The sequence below is a fragment of the Schistocerca piceifrons genome, unplaced genomic scaffold (genome assembly GCF_021461385.2).
Source record: "Schistocerca piceifrons isolate TAMUIC-IGC-003096 unplaced genomic scaffold, iqSchPice1.1 HiC_scaffold_442, whole genome shotgun sequence".
NCBI classification, from domain to species: Eukaryota; Metazoa; Arthropoda; class Insecta; order Orthoptera; family Acrididae; genus Schistocerca; species Schistocerca piceifrons.
The window spans coordinates 173,209-189,756 of record NW_025728670.1 but is presented as its reverse complement, the minus strand read 5'-3'; the positions used below and the strand labels follow the sequence as shown (position 1 = coordinate 189,756).

Here is a 16,548-nt window from a genome sequence, read left to right as displayed (position 1 = left end):
TGGACAGGTAGCGGAATGCAAGGCGCCCGTTTTTTTGCATTTTTTCGCTGATGACAAGCGGTTGACATGCTTGTAAGTGTAGCATATAAAACAAGAATCGTATGAAGCATTCGTAGACAGGTGCTAAAGTCGTAGTATGGCCGCAGGTGACGGTCGTATGACGGGTCTGTAGCCACAACAGGTTGGCATCAAAGTGAATACCGCTAACTGTAAGCACTCTGCTGTAGCCCCAGTGGCGCAATTGGTTAGCGCACGGTACTTATAAGGCAGTAGCCGTGAGCAATGCCGGGGTTGTGAGTTCGAGCCTCACCTGGGGCATACTTTTATTTCGTAGCAGCTGACTATGGAAGCATCGGGACGCTAGATTTGAGATGCATCACGTACCTGAGAGACCATAAATGTGCGTGCACTGTAGTCAACGACTGCGTGTTCCTCGGTAGTATAGTGGTTAGTATCCCCGCCTGTCACGCGGGAGACCGGGGTTCGATTCCCCGCCGGGGAGGTGCGATTTTTATATCGCGAAGGTTGCACGTGTGGCCCGAAAAAGCATTACCGTTGTGATCAAGGAATGTAATTGCTAAAAAATCGTAAGAAAGTCTGCGTCTTAGGAAGTGTTTCTCGTATTCTGCACACGACGTCGTCGTTTCACAACTCACAGGGTTTGCTGTCGACGCTGAATCAGCGCACCCCAAGATTAATGATCGAGCTCGAAGCACCCAAGAAAAAGAATAATTTTAGCAGAGCGTGGTTTCGATCCACGGACCTCTGGGTTATGGGCCCAGCACGCTTCCACTGCGCCACTCTGCTGTGCCGAGAGAAGCGCGCTCTTCGGTGCGTGACATGGGACACTTGGAAAAGCGTTGTCTGCGTCGCCTACCGTTTAATTAACTGTGTAGCATCTCCCAGCTTGACTTGTCTCGACTTTGCTCGACTGACGCTACGCTGACGCTTGCACGAAGCGATATTTACCGCGATCGTCTCGAGATGCAGCTGCGAGATGCTCAGGATTAACATTGCACTCCACGAAGGTGGAGACATTCGAATGCACTGCCTAGCTACGCGCCCGCAACTAACAAAATGCCGACCCTGCCAGGATTCGAACCTGGAATCTTCTGATGCGTAGTCAGACGCGTTATCCGTTGCGCCACAGGGCCACTGTTCGCGTTTTCTGCTACGAGGCGGGTGCACATCGCAAAGCAACGTGTTCTCCGTGGCTCGGCAATTGCATGTCATCCACTGACAACGGCGGCGCGGCCACTCTGGTCTTCCGCACTCTGCAGGGAGCTGCCACCAAGGAAGGCATCTCTCCTCCTGCTGCTCGGCCACGGAGCGCCTGCACAGCTTAGAGCTTGCCACACATCTGCCGTCGCTGTTGGACAGGTAGCGGAATGCAAGGCGCCCGTTTTTTTGCATTTTTTCGCTGATGACAAGCGGTTGACATGCTTGTAAGTGTAGCATATAAAACAAGAATCGTATGAAGCATTCGTAGACAGGTGCTAAAGTCGTAGTATGGCCGCAGGTGACGGTCGTATGACGGGTCTGTAGCCACAACAGGTTGGCATCAAAGTGAATACCGCTAACTGTAAGCACTCTGCTGTAGCCCCAGTGGCGCAATTGGTTAGCGCACGGTACTTATAAGGCAGTAGCCGTGAGCAATGCCGGGGTTGTGAGTTCGAGCCTCACCTGGGGCATACTTTTATTTCGTAGCAGCTGACTATGGAAGCATCGGGACGCTAGATTTGAGATGCATCACGTACCTGAGAGACCATAAATGTGCGTGCACTGTAGTCAACGACTGCGTGTTCCTCGGTAGTATAGTGGTTAGTATCCCCGCCTGTCACGCGGGAGACCGGGGTTCGATTCCCCGCCGGGGAGGTGCGATTTTTATATCGCGAAGGTTGCACGTGTGGCCCGAAAAAGCATTACCGTTGTGATCAAGGAATGTAATTGCTAAAAAATCGTAAGAAAGTCTGCGTCTTAGGAAGTGTTTCTCGTATTCTGCACACGACGTCGTCGTTTCACAACTCACAGGGTTTGCTGTCGACGCTGAATCAGCGCACCCCAAGATTAATGATCGAGCTCGAAGCACCCAAGAAAAAGAATAATTTTAGCAGAGCGTGGTTTCGATCCACGGACCTCTGGGTTATGGGCCCAGCACGCTTCCACTGCGCCACTCTGCTGTGCCGAGAGAAGCGCGCTCTTCGGTGCGTGACATGGGACACTTGGAAAAGCGTTGTCTGCGTCGCCTACCGTTTAATTAACTGTGTAGCATCTCCCAGCTTGACTTGTCTCGACTTTGCTCGACTGACGCTACGCTGACGCTTGCACGAAGCGATATTTACCGCGATCGTCTCGAGATGCAGCTGCGAGATGCTCAGGATTAACATTGCACTCCACGAAGGTGGAGACATTCGAATGCACTGCCTAGCTACGCGCCCGCAACTAACAAAATGCCGACCCTGCCAGGATTCGAACCTGGAATCTTCTGATGCGTAGTCAGACGCGTTATCCGTTGCGCCACAGGGCCACTGTTCGCGTTTTCTGCTACGAGGCGGGTGCACATCGCAAAGCAACGTGTTCTCCGTGGCTCGGCAATTGCATGTCATCCACTGACAACGGCGGCGCGGCCACTCTGGTCTTCCGCACTCTGCAGGGAGCTGCCACCAAGGAAGGCATCTCTCCTCCTGCTGCTCGGCCACGGAGCGCCTGCACAGCTTAGAGCTTGCCACACATCTGCCGTCGCTGTTGGACAGGTAGCGGAATGCAAGGCGCCCGTTTTTTTGCATTTTTTCGCTGATGACAAGCGGTTGACATGCTTGTAAGTGTAGCATATAAAACAAGAATCGTATGAAGCATTCGTAGACAGGTGCTAAAGTCGTAGTATGGCCGCAGGTGACGGTCGTATGACGGGTCTGTAGCCACAACAGGTTGGCATCAAAGTGAATACCGCTAACTGTAAGCACTCTGCTGTAGCCCCAGTGGCGCAATTGGTTAGCGCACGGTACTTATAAGGCAGTAGCCGTGAGCAATGCCGGGGTTGTGAGTTCGAGCCTCACCTGGGGCATACTTTTATTTCGTAGCAGCTGACTATGGAAGCATCGGGACGCTAGATTTGAGATGCATCACGTACCTGAGAGACCATAAATGTGCGTGCACTGTAGTCAACGACTGCGTGTTCCTCGGTAGTATAGTGGTTAGTATCCCCGCCTGTCACGCGGGAGACCGGGGTTCGATTCCCCGCCGGGGAGGTGCGATTTTTATATCGCGAAGGTTGCACGTGTGGCCCGAAAAAGCATTACCGTTGTGATCAAGGAATGTAATTGCTAAAAAATCGTAAGAAAGTCTGCGTCTTAGGAAGTGTTTCTCGTATTCTGCACACGACGTCGTCGTTTCACAACTCACAGGGTTTGCTGTCGACGCTGAATCAGCGCACCCCAAGATTAATGATCGAGCTCGAAGCACCCAAGAAAAAGAATAATTTTAGCAGAGCGTGGTTTCGATCCACAGACCTCTGGGTTATGGGCCCAGCACGCTTCCACTGCGCCACTCTGCTGTGCCGAGAGAAGCGCGCTCTTCGGTGCGTGACATGGGACACTTGGAAAAGCGTTGTCTGCGTCGCCTACCGTTTAATTAACTGTGTAGCATCTCCCAGCTTGACTTGTCTCGACTTTGCTCGACTGACGCTACGCTGACGCTTGCACGAAGCGATATTTACCGCGATCGTCTCGAGATGCAGCTGCGAGATGCTCAGGATTAACATTGCACTCCACGAAGGTGGAGACATTCGAATGCACTGCCTAGCTACGCGCCCGCAACTAACAAAATGCCGACCCTGCCAGGATTCGAACCTGGAATCTTCTGATGCGTAGTCAGACGCGTTATCCGTTGCGCCACAGGGCCACTGTTCGCGTTTTCTGCTACGAGGCGGGTGCACATCGCAAAGCAACGTGTTCTCCGTGGCTCGGCAATTGCATGTCATCCACTGACAACGGCGGCGCGGCCACTCTGGTCTTCCGCACTCTGCAGGGAGCTGCCACCAAGGAAGGCATCTCTCCTCCTGCTGCTCGGCCACGGAGCGCCTGCACAGCTTAGAGCTTGCCACACATCTGCCGTCGCTGTTGGACAGGTAGCGGAATGCAAGGCGCCCGTTTTTTTGCATTTTTTCGCTGATGACAAGCGGTTGACATGCTTGTAAGTGTAGCATATAAAACAAGAATCGTATGAAGCATTCGTAGACAGGTGCTAAAGTCGTAGTATGGCCGCAGGTGACGGTCGTATGACGGGTCTGTAGCCACAACAGGTTGGCATCAAAGTGAATACCGCTAACTGTAAGCACTCTGCTGTAGCCCCAGTGGCGCAATTGGTTAGCGCACGGTACTTATAAGGCAGTAGCCGTGAGCAATGCCGGGGTTGTGAGTTCGAGCCTCACCTGGGGCATACTTTTATTTCGTAGCAGCTGACTATGGAAGCATCGGGACGCTAGATTTGAGATGCATCACGTACCTGAGAGACCATAAATGTGCGTGCACTGTAGTCAACGACTGCGTGTTCCTCGGTAGTATAGTGGTTAGTATCCCCGCCTGTCACGCGGGAGACCGGGGTTCGATTCCCCGCCGGGGAGGTGCGATTTTTATATCGCGAAGGTTGCACGTGTGGCCCGAAAAAGCATTACCGTTGTGATCAAGGAATGTAATTGCTAAAAAATCGTAAGAAAGTCTGCGTCTTAGGAAGTGTTTCTCGTATTCTGCACACGACGTCGTCGTTTCACAACTCACAGGGTTTGCTGTCGACGCTGAATCAGCGCACCCCAAGATTAATGATCGAGCTCGAAGCACCCAAGAAAAAGAATAATTTTAGCAGAGCGTGGTTTCGATCCACGGACCTCTGGGTTATGGGCCCAGCACGCTTCCACTGCGCCACTCTGCTGTGCCGAGAGAAGCGCGCTCTTCGGTGCGTGACATGGGACACTTGGAAAAGCGTTGTCTGCGTCGCCTACCGTTTAATTAACTGTGTAGCATCTCCCAGCTTGACTTGTCTCGACTTTGCTCGACTGACGCTACGCTGACGCTTGCACGAAGCGATATTTACCGCGATCGTCTCGAGATGCAGCTGCGAGATGCTCAGGATTAACATTGCACTCCACGAAGGTGGAGACATTCGAATGCACTGCCTAGCTACGCGCCCGCAACTAACAAAATGCCGACCCTGCCAGGATTCGAACCTGGAATCTTCTGATGCGTAGTCAGACGCGTTATCCGTTGCGCCACAGGGCCACTGTTCGCGTTTTCTGCTACGAGGCGGGTGCACATCGCAAAGCAACGTGTTCTCCGTGGCTCGGCAATTGCATGTCATCCACTGACAACGGCGGCGCGGCCACTCTGGTCTTCCGCACTCTGCAGGGAGCTGCCACCAAGGAAGGCATCTCTCCTCCTGCTGCTCGGCCACGGAGCGCCTGCACAGCTTAGAGCTTGCCACACATCTGCCGTCGCTGTTGGACAGGTAGCGGAATGCAAGGCGCCCGTTTTTTTGCATTTTTTCGCTGATGACAAGCGGTTGACATGCTTGTAAGTGTAGCATATAAAACAAGAATCGTATGAAGCATTCGTAGACAGGTGCTAAAGTCGTAGTATGGCCGCAGGTGACGGTCGTATGACGGGTCTGTAGCCACAACAGGTTGGCATCAAAGTGAATACCGCTAACTGTAAGTACTCTGCTGTAGCCCCAGTGGCGCAATTGGTTAGCGCACGGTACTTATAAGGCAGTAGCCGTGAGCAATGCCGGGGTTGTGAGTTCGAGCCTCACCTGGGGCATACTTTTATTTCGTAGCAGCTGACTATGGAAGCATCGGGACGCTAGATTTGAGATGCATCACGTACCTGAGAGACCATAAATGTGCGTGCACTGTAGTCAACGACTGCGTGTTCCTCGGTAGTATAGTGGTTAGTATCCCCGCCTGTCACGCGGGAGACCGGGGTTCGATTCCCCGCCGGGGAGGTGCGATTTTTATATCGCGAAGGTTGCACGTGTGGCCCGAAAAAGCATTACCGTTGTGATCAAGGAATGTAATTGCTAAAAAATCGTAAGAAAGTCTGCGTCTTAGGAAGTGTTTCTCGTATTCTGCACACGACGTCGTCGTTTCACAACTCACAGGGTTTGCTGTCGACGCTGAATCAGCGCACCCCAAGATTAATGATCGAGCTCGAAGCACCCAAGAAAAAGAATAATTTTAGCAGAGCGTGGTTTCGATCCACGGACCTCTGGGTTATGGGCCCAGCACGCTTCCACTGCGCCACTCTGCTGTGCCGAGAGAAGCGCGCTCTTCGGTGCGTGACATGGGACACTTGGAAAAGCGTTGTCTGCGTCGCCTACCGTTTAATTAACTGTGTAGCATCTCCCAGCTTGACTTGTCTCGACTTTGCTCGACTGACGCTACGCTGACGCTTGCACGAAGCGATATTTACCGCGATCGTCTCGAGATGCAGCTGCGAGATGCTCAGGATTAACATTGCACTCCACGAAGGTGGAGACATTCGAATGCACTGCCTAGCTACGCGCCCGCAACTAACAAAATGCCGACCCTGCCAGGATTCGAACCTGGAATCTTCTGATGCGTAGTCAGACGCGTTATCCGTTGCGCCACAGGGCCACTGTTCGCGTTTTCTGCTACGAGGCGGGTGCACATCGCAAAGCAACGTGTTCTCCGTGGCTCGGCAATTGCATGTCATCCACTGACAACGGCGGCGCGGCCACTCTGGTCTTCCGCACTCTGCAGGGAGCTGCCACCAAGGAAGGCATCTCTCCTCCTGCTGCTCGGCCACGGAGCGCCTGCACAGCTTAGAGCTTGCCACACATCTGCCGTCGCTGTTGGACAGGTAGCGGAATGCAAGGCGCCCGTTTTTTTGCATTTTTTCGCTGATGACAAGCGGTTGACATGCTTGTAAGTGTAGCATATAAAACAAGAATCGTATGAAGCATTCGTAGACAGGTGCTAAAGTCGTAGTATGGCCGCAGGTGACGGTCGTATGACGGGTCTGTAGCCACAACAGGTTGGCATCAAAGTGAATACCGCTAACTGTAAGCACTCTGCTGTAGCCCCAGTGGCGCAATTGGTTAGCGCACGGTACTTATAAGGCAGTAGCCGTGAGCAATGCCGGGGTTGTGAGTTCGAGCCTCACCTGGGGCATACTTTTATTTCGTAGCAGCTGACTATGGAAGCATCGGGACGCTAGATTTGAGATGCATCACGTACCTGAGAGACCATAAATGTGCGTGCACTGTAGTCAACGACTGCGTGTTCCTCGGTAGTATAGTGGTTAGTATCCCCGCCTGTCACGCGGGAGACCGGGGTTCGATTCCCCGCCGGGGAGGTGCGATTTTTATATCGCGAAGGTTGCACGTGTGGCCCGAAAAAGCATTACCGTTGTGATCAAGGAATGTAATTGCTAAAAAATCGTAAGAAAGTCTGCGTCTTAGGAAGTGTTTCTCGTATTCTGCACACGACGTCGTCGTTTCACAACTCACAGGGTTTGCTGTCGACGCTGAATCAGCGCACCCCAAGATTAATGATCGAGCTCGAAGCACCCAAGAAAAAGAATAATTTTAGCAGAGCGTGGTTTCGATCCACGGACCTCTGGGTTATGGGCCCAGCACGCTTCCACTGCGCCACTCTGCTGTGCCGAGAGAAGCGCGCTCTTCGGTGCGTGACATGGGACACTTGGAAAAGCGTTGTCTGCGTCGCCTACCGTTTAATTAACTGTGTAGCATCTCCCAGCTTGACTTGTCTCGACTTTGCTCGACTGACGCTACGCTGACGCTTGCACGAAGCGATATTTACCGCGATCGTCTCGAGATGCAGCTGCGAGATGCTCAGGATTAACATTGCACTCCACGAAGGTGGAGACATTCGAATGCACTGCCTAGCTACGCGCCCGCAACTAACAAAATGCCGACCCTGCCAGGATTCGAACCTGGAATCTTCTGATGCGTAGTCAGACGCGTTATCCGTTGCGCCACAGGGCCACTGTTCGCGTTTTCTGCTACGAGGCGGGTGCACATCGCAAAGCAACGTGTTCTCCGTGGCTCGGCAATTGCATGTCATCCACTGACAACGGCGGCGCGGCCACTCTGGTCTTCCGCACTCTGCAGGGAGCTGCCACCAAGGAAGGCATCTCTCCTCCTGCTGCTCGGCCACGGAGCGCCTGCACAGCTTAGAGCTTGCCACACATCTGCCGTCGCTGTTGGACAGGTAGCGGAATGCAAGGCGCCCGTTTTTTTGCATTTTTTCGCTGATGACAAGCGGTTGACATGCTTGTAAGTGTAGCATATAAAACAAGAATCGTATGAAGCATTCGTAGACAGGTGCTAAAGTCGTAGTATGGCCGCAGGTGACGGTCGTATGACGGGTCTGTAGCCACAACAGGTTGGCATCAAAGTGAATACCGCTAACTGTAAGTACTCTGCTGTAGCCCCAGTGGCGCAATTGGTTAGCGCACGGTACTTATAAGGCAGTAGCCGTGAGCAATGCCGGGGTTGTGAGTTCGAGCCTCACCTGGGGCATACTTTTATTTCGTAGCAGCTGACTATGGAAGCATCGGGACGCTAGATTTGAGATGCATCACGTACCTGAGAGACCATAAATGTGCGTGCACTGTAGTCAACGACTGCGTGTTCCTCGGTAGTATAGTGGTTAGTATCCCCGCCTGTCACGCGGGAGACCGGGGTTCGATTCCCCGCCGGGGAGGTGCGATTTTTATATCGCGAAGGTTGCACGTGTGGCCCGAAAAAGCATTACCGTTGTGATCAAGGAATGTAATTGCTAAAAAATCGTAAGAAAGTCTGCGTCTTAGGAAGTGTTTCTCGTATTCTGCACACGACGTCGTCGTTTCACAACTCACAGGGTTTGCTGTCGACGCTGAATCAGCGCACCCCAAGATTAATGATCGAGCTCGAAGCACCCAAGAAAAAGAATAATTTTAGCAGAGCGTGGTTTCGATCCACGGACCTCTGGGTTATGGGCCCAGCACGCTTCCACTGCGCCACTCTGCTGTGCCGAGAGAAGCGCGCTCTTCGGTGCGTGACATGGGACACTTGGAAAAGCGTTGTCTGCGTCGCCTACCGTTTAATTAACTGTGTAGCATCTCCCAGCTTGACTTGTCTCGACTTTGCTCGACTGACGCTACGCTGACGCTTGCACGAAGCGATATTTACCGCGATCGTCTCGAGATGCAGCTGCGAGATGCTCAGGATTAACATTGCACTCCACGAAGGTGGAGACATTCGAATGCACTGCCTAGCTACGCGCCCGCAACTAACAAAATGCCGACCCTGCCAGGATTCGAACCTGGAATCTTCTGATGCGTAGTCAGACGCGTTATCCGTTGCGCCACAGGGCCACTGTTCGCGTTTTCTGCTACGAGGCGGGTGCACATCGCAAAGCAACGTGTTCTCCGTGGCTCGGCAATTGCATGTCATCCACTGACAACGGCGGCGCGGCCACTCTGGTCTTCCGCACTCTGCAGGGAGCTGCCACCAAGGAAGGCATCTCTCCTCCTGCTGCTCGGCCACGGAGCGCCTGCACAGCTTAGAGCTTGCCACACATCTGCCGTCGCTGTTGGACAGGTAGCGGAATGCAAGGCGCCCGTTTTTTTGCATTTTTTCGCTGATGACAAGCGGTTGACATGCTTGTAAGTGTAGCATATAAAACAAGAATCGTATGAAGCATTCGTAGACAGGTGCTAAAGTCGTAGTATGGCCGCAGGTGACGGTCGTATGACGGGTCTGTAGCCACAACAGGTTGGCATCAAAGTGAATACCGCTAACTGTAAGCACTCTGCTGTAGCCCCAGTGGCGCAATTGGTTAGCGCACGGTACTTATAAGGCAGTAGCCGTGAGCAATGCCGGGGTTGTGAGTTCGAGCCTCACCTGGGGCATACTTTTATTTCGTAGCAGCTGACTATGGAAGCATCGGGACGCTAGATTTGAGATGCATCACGTACCTGAGAGACCATAAATGTGCGTGCACTGTAGTCAACGACTGCGTGTTCCTCGGTAGTATAGTGGTTAGTATCCCCGCCTGTCACGCGGGAGACCGGGGTTCGATTCCCCGCCGGGGAGGTGCGATTTTTATATCGCGAAGGTTGCACGTGTGGCCCGAAAAAGCATTACCGTTGTGATCAAGGAATGTAATTGCTAAAAAATCGTAAGAAAGTCTGCGTCTTAGGAAGTGTTTCTCGTATTCTGCACACGACGTCGTCGTTTCACAACTCACAGGGTTTGCTGTCGACGCTGAATCAGCGCACCCCAAGATTAATGATCGAGCTCGAAGCACCCAAGAAAAAGAATAATTTTAGCAGAGCGTGGTTTCGATCCACGGACCTCTGGGTTATGGGCCCAGCACGCTTCCACTGCGCCACTCTGCTGTGCCGAGAGAAGCGCGCTCTTCGGTGCGTGACATGGGACACTTGGAAAAGCGTTGTCTGCGTCGCCTACCGTTTAATTAACTGTGTAGCATCTCCCAGCTTGACTTGTCTCGACTTTGCTCGACTGACGCTACGCTGACGCTTGCACGAAGCGATATTTACCGCGATCGTCTCGAGATGCAGCTGCGAGATGCTCAGGATTAACATTGCACTCCACGAAGGTGGAGACATTCGAATGCACTGCCTAGCTACGCGCCCGCAACTAACAAAATGCCGACCCTGCCAGGATTCGAACCTGGAATCTTCTGATGCGTAGTCAGACGCGTTATCCGTTGCGCCACAGGGCCACTGTTCGCGTTTTCTGCTACGAGGCGGGTGCACATCGCAAAGCAACGTGTTCTCCGTGGCTCGGCAATTGCATGTCATCCACTGACAACGGCGGCGCGGCCACTCTGGTCTTCCGCACTCTGCAGGGAGCTGCCACCAAGGAAGGCATCTCTCCTCCTGCTGCTCGGCCACGGAGCGCCTGCACAGCTTAGAGCTTGCCACACATCTGCCGTCGCTGTTGGACAGGTAGCGGAATGCAAGGCGCCCGTTTTTTTGCATTTTTTCGCTGATGACAAGCGGTTGACATGCTTGTAAGTGTAGCATATAAAACAAGAATCGTATGAAGCATTCGTAGACAGGTGCTAAAGTCGTAGTATGGCCGCAGGTGACGGTCGTATGACGGGTCTGTAGCCACAACAGGTTGGCATCAAAGTGAATACCGCTAACTGTAAGCACTCTGCTGTAGCCCCAGTGGCGCAATTGGTTAGCGCACGGTACTTATAAGGCAGTAGCCGTGAGCAATGCCGGGGTTGTGAGTTCGAGCCTCACCTGGGGCATACTTTTATTTCGTAGCAGCTGACTATGGAAGCATCGGGACGCTAGATTTGAGATGCATCACGTACCTGAGAGACCATAAATGTGCGTGCACTGTAGTCAACGACTGCGTGTTCCTCGGTAGTATAGTGGTTAGTATCCCCGCCTGTCACGCGGGAGACCGGGGTTCGATTCCCCGCCGGGGAGGTGCGATTTTTATATCGCGAAGGTTGCACGTGTGGCCCGAAAAAGCATTACCGTTGTGATCAAGGAATGTAATTGCTAAAAAATCGTAAGAAAGTCTGCGTCTTAGGAAGTGTTTCTCGTATTCTGCACACGACGTCGTCGTTTCACAACTCACAGGGTTTGCTGTCGACGCTGAATCAGCGCACCCCAAGATTAATGATCGAGCTCGAAGCACCCAAGAAAAAGAATAATTTTAGCAGAGCGTGGTTTCGATCCACGGACCTCTGGGTTATGGGCCCAGCACGCTTCCACTGCGCCACTCTGCTGTGCCGAGAGAAGCGCGCTCTTCGGTGCGTGACATGGGACACTTGGAAAAGCGTTGTCTGCGTCGCCTACCGTTTAATTAACTGTGTAGCATCTCCCAGCTTGACTTGTCTCGACTTTGCTCGACTGACGCTACGCTGACGCTTGCACGAAGCGATATTTACCGCGATCGTCTCGAGATGCAGCTGCGAGATGCTCAGGATTAACATTGCACTCCACGAAGGTGGAGACATTCGAATGCACTGCCTAGCTACGCGCCCGCAACTAACAAAATGCCGACCCTGCCAGGATTCGAACCTGGAATCTTCTGATGCGTAGTCAGACGCGTTATCCGTTGCGCCACAGGGCCACTGTTCGCGTTTTCTGCTACGAGGCGGGTGCACATCGCAAAGCAACGTGTTCTCCGTGGCTCGGCAATTGCATGTCATCCACTGACAACGGCGGCGCGGCCACTCTGGTCTTCCGCACTCTGCAGGGAGCTGCCACCAAGGAAGGCATCTCTCCTCCTGCTGCTCGGCCACGGAGCGCCTGCACAGCTTAGAGCTTGCCACACATCTGCCGTCGCTGTTGGACAGGTAGCGGAATGCAAGGCGCCCGTTTTTTTGCATTTTTTCGCTGATGACAAGCGGTTGACATGCTTGTAAGTGTAGCATATAAAACAAGAATCGTATGAAGCATTCGTAGACAGGTGCTAAAGTCGTAGTATGGCCGCAGGTGACGGTCGTATGACGGGTCTGTAGCCACAACAGGTTGGCATCAAAGTGAATACCGCTAACTGTAAGCACTCTGCTGTAGCCCCAGTGGCGCAATTGGTTAGCGCACGGTACTTATAAGGCAGTAGCCGTGAGCAATGCCGGGGTTGTGAGTTCGAGCCTCACCTGGGGCATACTTTTATTTCGTAGCAGCTGACTATGGAAGCATCGGGACGCTAGATTTGAGATGCATCACGTACCTGAGAGACCATAAATGTGCGTGCACTGTAGTCAACGACTGCGTGTTCCTCGGTAGTATAGTGGTTAGTATCCCCGCCTGTCACGCGGGAGACCGGGGTTCGATTCCCCGCCGGGGAGGTGCGATTTTTATATCGCGAAGGTTGCACGTGTGGCCCGAAAAAGCATTACCGTTGTGATCAAGGAATGTAATTGCTAAAAAATCGTAAGAAAGTCTGCGTCTTAGGAAGTGTTTCTCGTATTCTGCACACGACGTCGTCGTTTCACAACTCACAGGGTTTGCTGTCGACGCTGAATCAGCGCACCCCAAGATTAATGATCGAGCTCGAAGCACCCAAGAAAAAGAATAATTTTAGCAGAACGTGGTTTCGATCCACAGACCTCTGGGTTATGGGCCCAGCACGCTTCCACTGCGCCACTCTGCTGTGCCGAGAGAAGCGCGCTCTTCGGTGCGTGACATGGGACACTTGGAAAAGCGTTGTCTGCGTCGCCTACCGTTTAATTAACTGTGTAGCATCTCCCAGCTTGACTTGTCTCGACTTTGCTCGACTGACGCTACGCTGACGCTTGCACGAAGCGATATTTACCGCGATCGTCTCGAGATGCAGCTGCGAGATGCTCAGGATTAACATTGCACTCCACGAAGGTGGAGACATTCGAATGCACTGCCTAGCTACGCGCCCGCAACTAACAAAATGCCGACCCTGCCAGGATTCGAACCTGGAATCTTCTGATGCGTAGTCAGACGCGTTATCCGTTGCGCCACAGGGCCACTGTTCGCGTTTTCTGCTACGAGGCGGGTGCACATCGCAAAGCAACGTGTTCTCCGTGGCTCGGCAATTGCATGTCATCCACTGACAACGGCGGCGCGGCCACTCTGGTCTTCCGCACTCTGCAGGGAGCTGCCACCAAGGAAGGCATCTCTCCTCCTGCTGCTCGGCCACGGAGCGCCTGCACAGCTTAGAGCTTGCCACACATCTGCCGTCGCTGTTGGACAGGTAGCGGAATGCAAGGCGCCCGTTTTTTTGCATTTTTTCGCTGATGACAAGCGGTTGACATGCTTGTAAGTGTAGCATATAAAACAAGAATCGTATGAAGCATTCGTAGACAGGTGCTAAAGTCGTAGTATGGCCGCAGGTGACGGTCGTATGACGGGTCTGTAGCCACAACAGGTTGGCATCAAAGTGAATACCGCTAACTGTAAGCACTCTGCTGTAGCCCCAGTGGCGCAATTGGTTAGCGCACGGTACTTATAAGGCAGTAGCCGTGAGCAATGCCGGGGTTGTGAGTTCGAGCCTCACCTGGGGCATACTTTTATTTCGTAGCAGCTGACTATGGAAGCATCGGGACGCTAGATTTGAGATGCATCACGTACCTGAGAGACCATAAATGTGCGTGCACTGTAGTCAACGACTGCGTGTTCCTCGGTAGTATAGTGGTTAGTATCCCCGCCTGTCACGCGGGAGACCGGGGTTCGATTCCCCGCCGGGGAGGTGCGATTTTTATATCGCGAAGGTTGCACGTGTGGCCCGAAAAAGCATTACCGTTGTGATCAAGGAATGTAATTGCTAAAAAATCGTAAGAAAGTCTGCGTCTTAGGAAGTGTTTCTCGTATTCTGCACACGACGTCGTCGTTTCACAACTCACAGGGTTTGCTGTCGACGCTGAATCAGCGCACCCCAAGATTAATGATCGAGCTCGAAGCACCCAAGAAAAAGAATAATTTTAGCACAGCGTGGTTTCGATCCACGGACCTCTGGGTTATGGGCCCAGCACGCTTCCACTGCGCCACTCTGCTGTGCCGAGAGAAGCGCGCTCTTCGGTGCGTGACATGGGACACTTGGAAAAGCGTTGTCTGCGTCGCCTACCGTTTAATTAACTGTGTAGCATCTCCCAGCTTGACTTGTCTCGACTTTGCTCGACTGACGCTACGCTGACGCTTGCACGAAGCGATATTTACCGCGATCGTCTCGAGATGCAGCTGCGAGATGCTCAGGATTAACATTGCACTCCACGAAGGTGGAGACATTCGAATGCACTGCCTAGCTACGCGCCCGCAACTAACAAAATGCCGACCCTGCCAGGATTCGAACCTGGAATCTTCTGATGCGTAGTCAGACGCGTTATCCGTTGCGCCACAGGGCCACTGTTCGCGTTTTCTGCTACGAGGCGGGTGCACATCGCAAAGCAACGTGTTCTCCGTGGCTCGGCAATTGCATGTCATCCACTGACAACGGCGGCGCGGCCACTCTGGTCTTCCGCACTCTGCAGGGAGCTGCCACCAAGGAAGGCATCTCTCCTCCTGCTGCTCGGCCACGGAGCGCCTGCACAGCTTAGAGCTTGCCACACATCTGCCGTCGCTGTTGGACAGGTAGCGGAATGCAAGGCGCCCGTTTTTTTGCATTTTTTCGCTGATGACAAGCGGTTGACATGCTTGTAAGTGTAGCATATAAAACAAGAATCGTATGAAGCATTCGTAGACAGGTGCTAAAGTCGTAGTATGGCCGCAGGTGACGGTCGTATGACGGGTCTGTAGCCACAACAGGTTGGCATCAAAGTGAATACCGCTAACTGTAAGCACTCTGCTGTAGCCCCAGTGGCGCAATTGGTTAGCGCACGGTACTTATAAGGCAGTAGCCGTGAGCAATGCCGGGGTTGTGAGTTCGAGCCTCACCTGGGGCATACTTTTATTTCGTAGCAGCTGACTATGGAAGCATCGGGACGCTAGATTTGAGATGCATCACGTACCTGAGAGACCATAAATGTGCGTGCACTGTAGTCAACGACTGCGTGTTCCTCGGTAGTATAGTGGTTAGTATCCCCGCCTGTCACGCGGGAGACCGGGGTTCGATTCCCCGCCGGGGAGGTGCGATTTTTATATCGCGAAGGTTGCACGTGTGGCCCGAAAAAGCATTACCGTTGTGATCAAGGAATGTAATTGCTAAAAAATCGTAAGAAAGTCTGCGTCTTAGGAAGTGTTTCTCGTATTCTGCACACGACGTCGTCGTTTCACAACTCACAGGGTTTGCTGTCGACGCTGAATCAGCGCACCCCAAGATTAATGATCGAGCTCGAAGCACCCAAGAAAAAGAATAATTTTAGCAGAGCGTGGTTTCGATCCACGGACCTCTGGGTTATGGGCCCAGCACGCTTCCACTGCGCCACTCTGCTGTGCCGAGAGAAGCGCGCTCTTCGGTGCGTGACATGGGACACTTGGAAAAGCGTTGTCTGCGTCGCCTACCGTTTAATTAACTGTGTAGCATCTCCCAGCTTGACTTGTCTCGACTTTGCTCGACTGACGCTACGCTGACGCTTGCACGAAGCGATATTTACCGCGATCGTCTCGAGATGCAGCTGCGAGATGCTCAGGATTAACATTGCACTCCACGAAGGTGGAGACATTCGAATGCACTGCCTAGCTACGCGCCCGCAACTAACAAAATGCCGACCCTGCCAGGATTCGAACCTGGAATCTTCTGATGCGTAGTCAGACGCGTTATCCGTTGCGCCACAGGGCCACTGTTCGCGTTTTCTGCTACGAGGCGGGTGCACATCGCAAAGCAACGTGTTCTCCGTGGCTCGGCAATTGCATGTCATCCACTGACAACGGCGGCGCGGCCACTCTGGTCTTCCGCACTCTGCAGGGAGCTGCCACCAAGGAAGGCATCTCTCCTCCTGCTGCTCGGCCACGGAGCGCCTGCACAGCTTAGAGCTTGCCACACATCTGCCGTCGCTGTTGGACAGGTAGCGGAATGCAAGGCGCCCGTTTTTTTGCATTTTTTCGCTGATGACAAGCGGTTGACATGCTT

The 16,548-nt window shown here is 53.0% G+C and overlaps 36 non-coding genes across 36 annotated transcripts; 24 read left to right on the top strand and 12 right to left on the bottom strand.

Moving 5' to 3' along the window:
- The first annotated feature begins 226 nt into the window (after window positions 1-226).
- Trnai-uau lies at window positions 227-318 on the top strand. The gene is given in 2 exon segments: window positions 227-264; window positions 283-318. It is a non-coding gene; the product is annotated as a tRNA-Ile (tRNA).
- Window positions 319-430: 112 nt separating this feature from the next.
- Trnad-guc lies at window positions 431-502 on the top strand. The gene has a single exon. It is a non-coding gene; the product is annotated as a tRNA-Asp (tRNA).
- Window positions 503-1,081: 579 nt separating this feature from the next.
- Window positions 1,082-1,154, bottom strand: Trnar-acg. Its single transcript has one exon. It is a non-coding gene; the product is annotated as a tRNA-Arg (tRNA).
- A 445-nt stretch (window positions 1,155-1,599) lies between these two features.
- Window positions 1,600-1,691, top strand: Trnai-uau. The gene is given in 2 exon segments: window positions 1,600-1,637; window positions 1,656-1,691. It is a non-coding gene; the product is annotated as a tRNA-Ile (tRNA).
- A 112-nt stretch (window positions 1,692-1,803) lies between these two features.
- Window positions 1,804-1,875, top strand: Trnad-guc. The gene has a single exon. It is a non-coding gene; the product is annotated as a tRNA-Asp (tRNA).
- A 579-nt stretch (window positions 1,876-2,454) lies between these two features.
- Window positions 2,455-2,527, bottom strand: Trnar-acg. The gene has a single exon. It is a non-coding gene; the product is annotated as a tRNA-Arg (tRNA).
- A 445-nt stretch (window positions 2,528-2,972) lies between these two features.
- Trnai-uau lies at window positions 2,973-3,064 on the top strand. The gene is given in 2 exon segments: window positions 2,973-3,010; window positions 3,029-3,064. It is a non-coding gene; the product is annotated as a tRNA-Ile (tRNA).
- Window positions 3,065-3,176: 112 nt separating this feature from the next.
- Trnad-guc lies at window positions 3,177-3,248 on the top strand. Its single transcript has one exon. It is a non-coding gene; the product is annotated as a tRNA-Asp (tRNA).
- Window positions 3,249-3,827: 579 nt separating this feature from the next.
- Trnar-acg lies at window positions 3,828-3,900 on the bottom strand. Its single transcript has one exon. It is a non-coding gene; the product is annotated as a tRNA-Arg (tRNA).
- A 445-nt stretch (window positions 3,901-4,345) lies between these two features.
- Window positions 4,346-4,437, top strand: Trnai-uau. Its single transcript is given in 2 exon segments — window positions 4,346-4,383; window positions 4,402-4,437. It is a non-coding gene; the product is annotated as a tRNA-Ile (tRNA).
- A 112-nt stretch (window positions 4,438-4,549) lies between these two features.
- Trnad-guc lies at window positions 4,550-4,621 on the top strand. Its single transcript has one exon. It is a non-coding gene; the product is annotated as a tRNA-Asp (tRNA).
- A 579-nt stretch (window positions 4,622-5,200) lies between these two features.
- Window positions 5,201-5,273, bottom strand: Trnar-acg. Its single transcript has one exon. It is a non-coding gene; the product is annotated as a tRNA-Arg (tRNA).
- Window positions 5,274-5,718: 445 nt separating this feature from the next.
- Trnai-uau lies at window positions 5,719-5,810 on the top strand. The gene is given in 2 exon segments: window positions 5,719-5,756; window positions 5,775-5,810. It is a non-coding gene; the product is annotated as a tRNA-Ile (tRNA).
- Window positions 5,811-5,922: 112 nt separating this feature from the next.
- Trnad-guc lies at window positions 5,923-5,994 on the top strand. Its single transcript has one exon. It is a non-coding gene; the product is annotated as a tRNA-Asp (tRNA).
- Window positions 5,995-6,573: 579 nt separating this feature from the next.
- Window positions 6,574-6,646, bottom strand: Trnar-acg. Its single transcript has one exon. It is a non-coding gene; the product is annotated as a tRNA-Arg (tRNA).
- Window positions 6,647-7,091: 445 nt separating this feature from the next.
- Trnai-uau lies at window positions 7,092-7,183 on the top strand. The gene is given in 2 exon segments: window positions 7,092-7,129; window positions 7,148-7,183. It is a non-coding gene; the product is annotated as a tRNA-Ile (tRNA).
- Window positions 7,184-7,295: 112 nt separating this feature from the next.
- On the top strand, window positions 7,296-7,367 carry Trnad-guc. The gene has a single exon. It is a non-coding gene; the product is annotated as a tRNA-Asp (tRNA).
- A 579-nt stretch (window positions 7,368-7,946) lies between these two features.
- Window positions 7,947-8,019, bottom strand: Trnar-acg. Its single transcript has one exon. It is a non-coding gene; the product is annotated as a tRNA-Arg (tRNA).
- A 445-nt stretch (window positions 8,020-8,464) lies between these two features.
- On the top strand, window positions 8,465-8,556 carry Trnai-uau. Its single transcript is given in 2 exon segments — window positions 8,465-8,502; window positions 8,521-8,556. It is a non-coding gene; the product is annotated as a tRNA-Ile (tRNA).
- A 112-nt stretch (window positions 8,557-8,668) lies between these two features.
- On the top strand, window positions 8,669-8,740 carry Trnad-guc. Its single transcript has one exon. It is a non-coding gene; the product is annotated as a tRNA-Asp (tRNA).
- A 579-nt stretch (window positions 8,741-9,319) lies between these two features.
- On the bottom strand, window positions 9,320-9,392 carry Trnar-acg. The gene has a single exon. It is a non-coding gene; the product is annotated as a tRNA-Arg (tRNA).
- Window positions 9,393-9,837: 445 nt separating this feature from the next.
- Window positions 9,838-9,929, top strand: Trnai-uau. Its single transcript is given in 2 exon segments — window positions 9,838-9,875; window positions 9,894-9,929. It is a non-coding gene; the product is annotated as a tRNA-Ile (tRNA).
- A 112-nt stretch (window positions 9,930-10,041) lies between these two features.
- On the top strand, window positions 10,042-10,113 carry Trnad-guc. The gene has a single exon. It is a non-coding gene; the product is annotated as a tRNA-Asp (tRNA).
- Window positions 10,114-10,692: 579 nt separating this feature from the next.
- Window positions 10,693-10,765, bottom strand: Trnar-acg. Its single transcript has one exon. It is a non-coding gene; the product is annotated as a tRNA-Arg (tRNA).
- A 445-nt stretch (window positions 10,766-11,210) lies between these two features.
- On the top strand, window positions 11,211-11,302 carry Trnai-uau. The gene is given in 2 exon segments: window positions 11,211-11,248; window positions 11,267-11,302. It is a non-coding gene; the product is annotated as a tRNA-Ile (tRNA).
- Window positions 11,303-11,414: 112 nt separating this feature from the next.
- Window positions 11,415-11,486, top strand: Trnad-guc. The gene has a single exon. It is a non-coding gene; the product is annotated as a tRNA-Asp (tRNA).
- Window positions 11,487-12,065: 579 nt separating this feature from the next.
- Trnar-acg lies at window positions 12,066-12,138 on the bottom strand. Its single transcript has one exon. It is a non-coding gene; the product is annotated as a tRNA-Arg (tRNA).
- A 445-nt stretch (window positions 12,139-12,583) lies between these two features.
- Window positions 12,584-12,675, top strand: Trnai-uau. The gene is given in 2 exon segments: window positions 12,584-12,621; window positions 12,640-12,675. It is a non-coding gene; the product is annotated as a tRNA-Ile (tRNA).
- Window positions 12,676-12,787: 112 nt separating this feature from the next.
- On the top strand, window positions 12,788-12,859 carry Trnad-guc. Its single transcript has one exon. It is a non-coding gene; the product is annotated as a tRNA-Asp (tRNA).
- Window positions 12,860-13,438: 579 nt separating this feature from the next.
- Trnar-acg lies at window positions 13,439-13,511 on the bottom strand. The gene has a single exon. It is a non-coding gene; the product is annotated as a tRNA-Arg (tRNA).
- A 445-nt stretch (window positions 13,512-13,956) lies between these two features.
- On the top strand, window positions 13,957-14,048 carry Trnai-uau. The gene is given in 2 exon segments: window positions 13,957-13,994; window positions 14,013-14,048. It is a non-coding gene; the product is annotated as a tRNA-Ile (tRNA).
- A 112-nt stretch (window positions 14,049-14,160) lies between these two features.
- Window positions 14,161-14,232, top strand: Trnad-guc. The gene has a single exon. It is a non-coding gene; the product is annotated as a tRNA-Asp (tRNA).
- Window positions 14,233-14,811: 579 nt separating this feature from the next.
- Trnar-acg lies at window positions 14,812-14,884 on the bottom strand. The gene has a single exon. It is a non-coding gene; the product is annotated as a tRNA-Arg (tRNA).
- Window positions 14,885-15,329: 445 nt separating this feature from the next.
- Window positions 15,330-15,421, top strand: Trnai-uau. The gene is given in 2 exon segments: window positions 15,330-15,367; window positions 15,386-15,421. It is a non-coding gene; the product is annotated as a tRNA-Ile (tRNA).
- Window positions 15,422-15,533: 112 nt separating this feature from the next.
- On the top strand, window positions 15,534-15,605 carry Trnad-guc. The gene has a single exon. It is a non-coding gene; the product is annotated as a tRNA-Asp (tRNA).
- Window positions 15,606-16,184: 579 nt separating this feature from the next.
- Window positions 16,185-16,257, bottom strand: Trnar-acg. The gene has a single exon. It is a non-coding gene; the product is annotated as a tRNA-Arg (tRNA).
- Window positions 16,258-16,548: the final 291 nt, after the last annotated feature.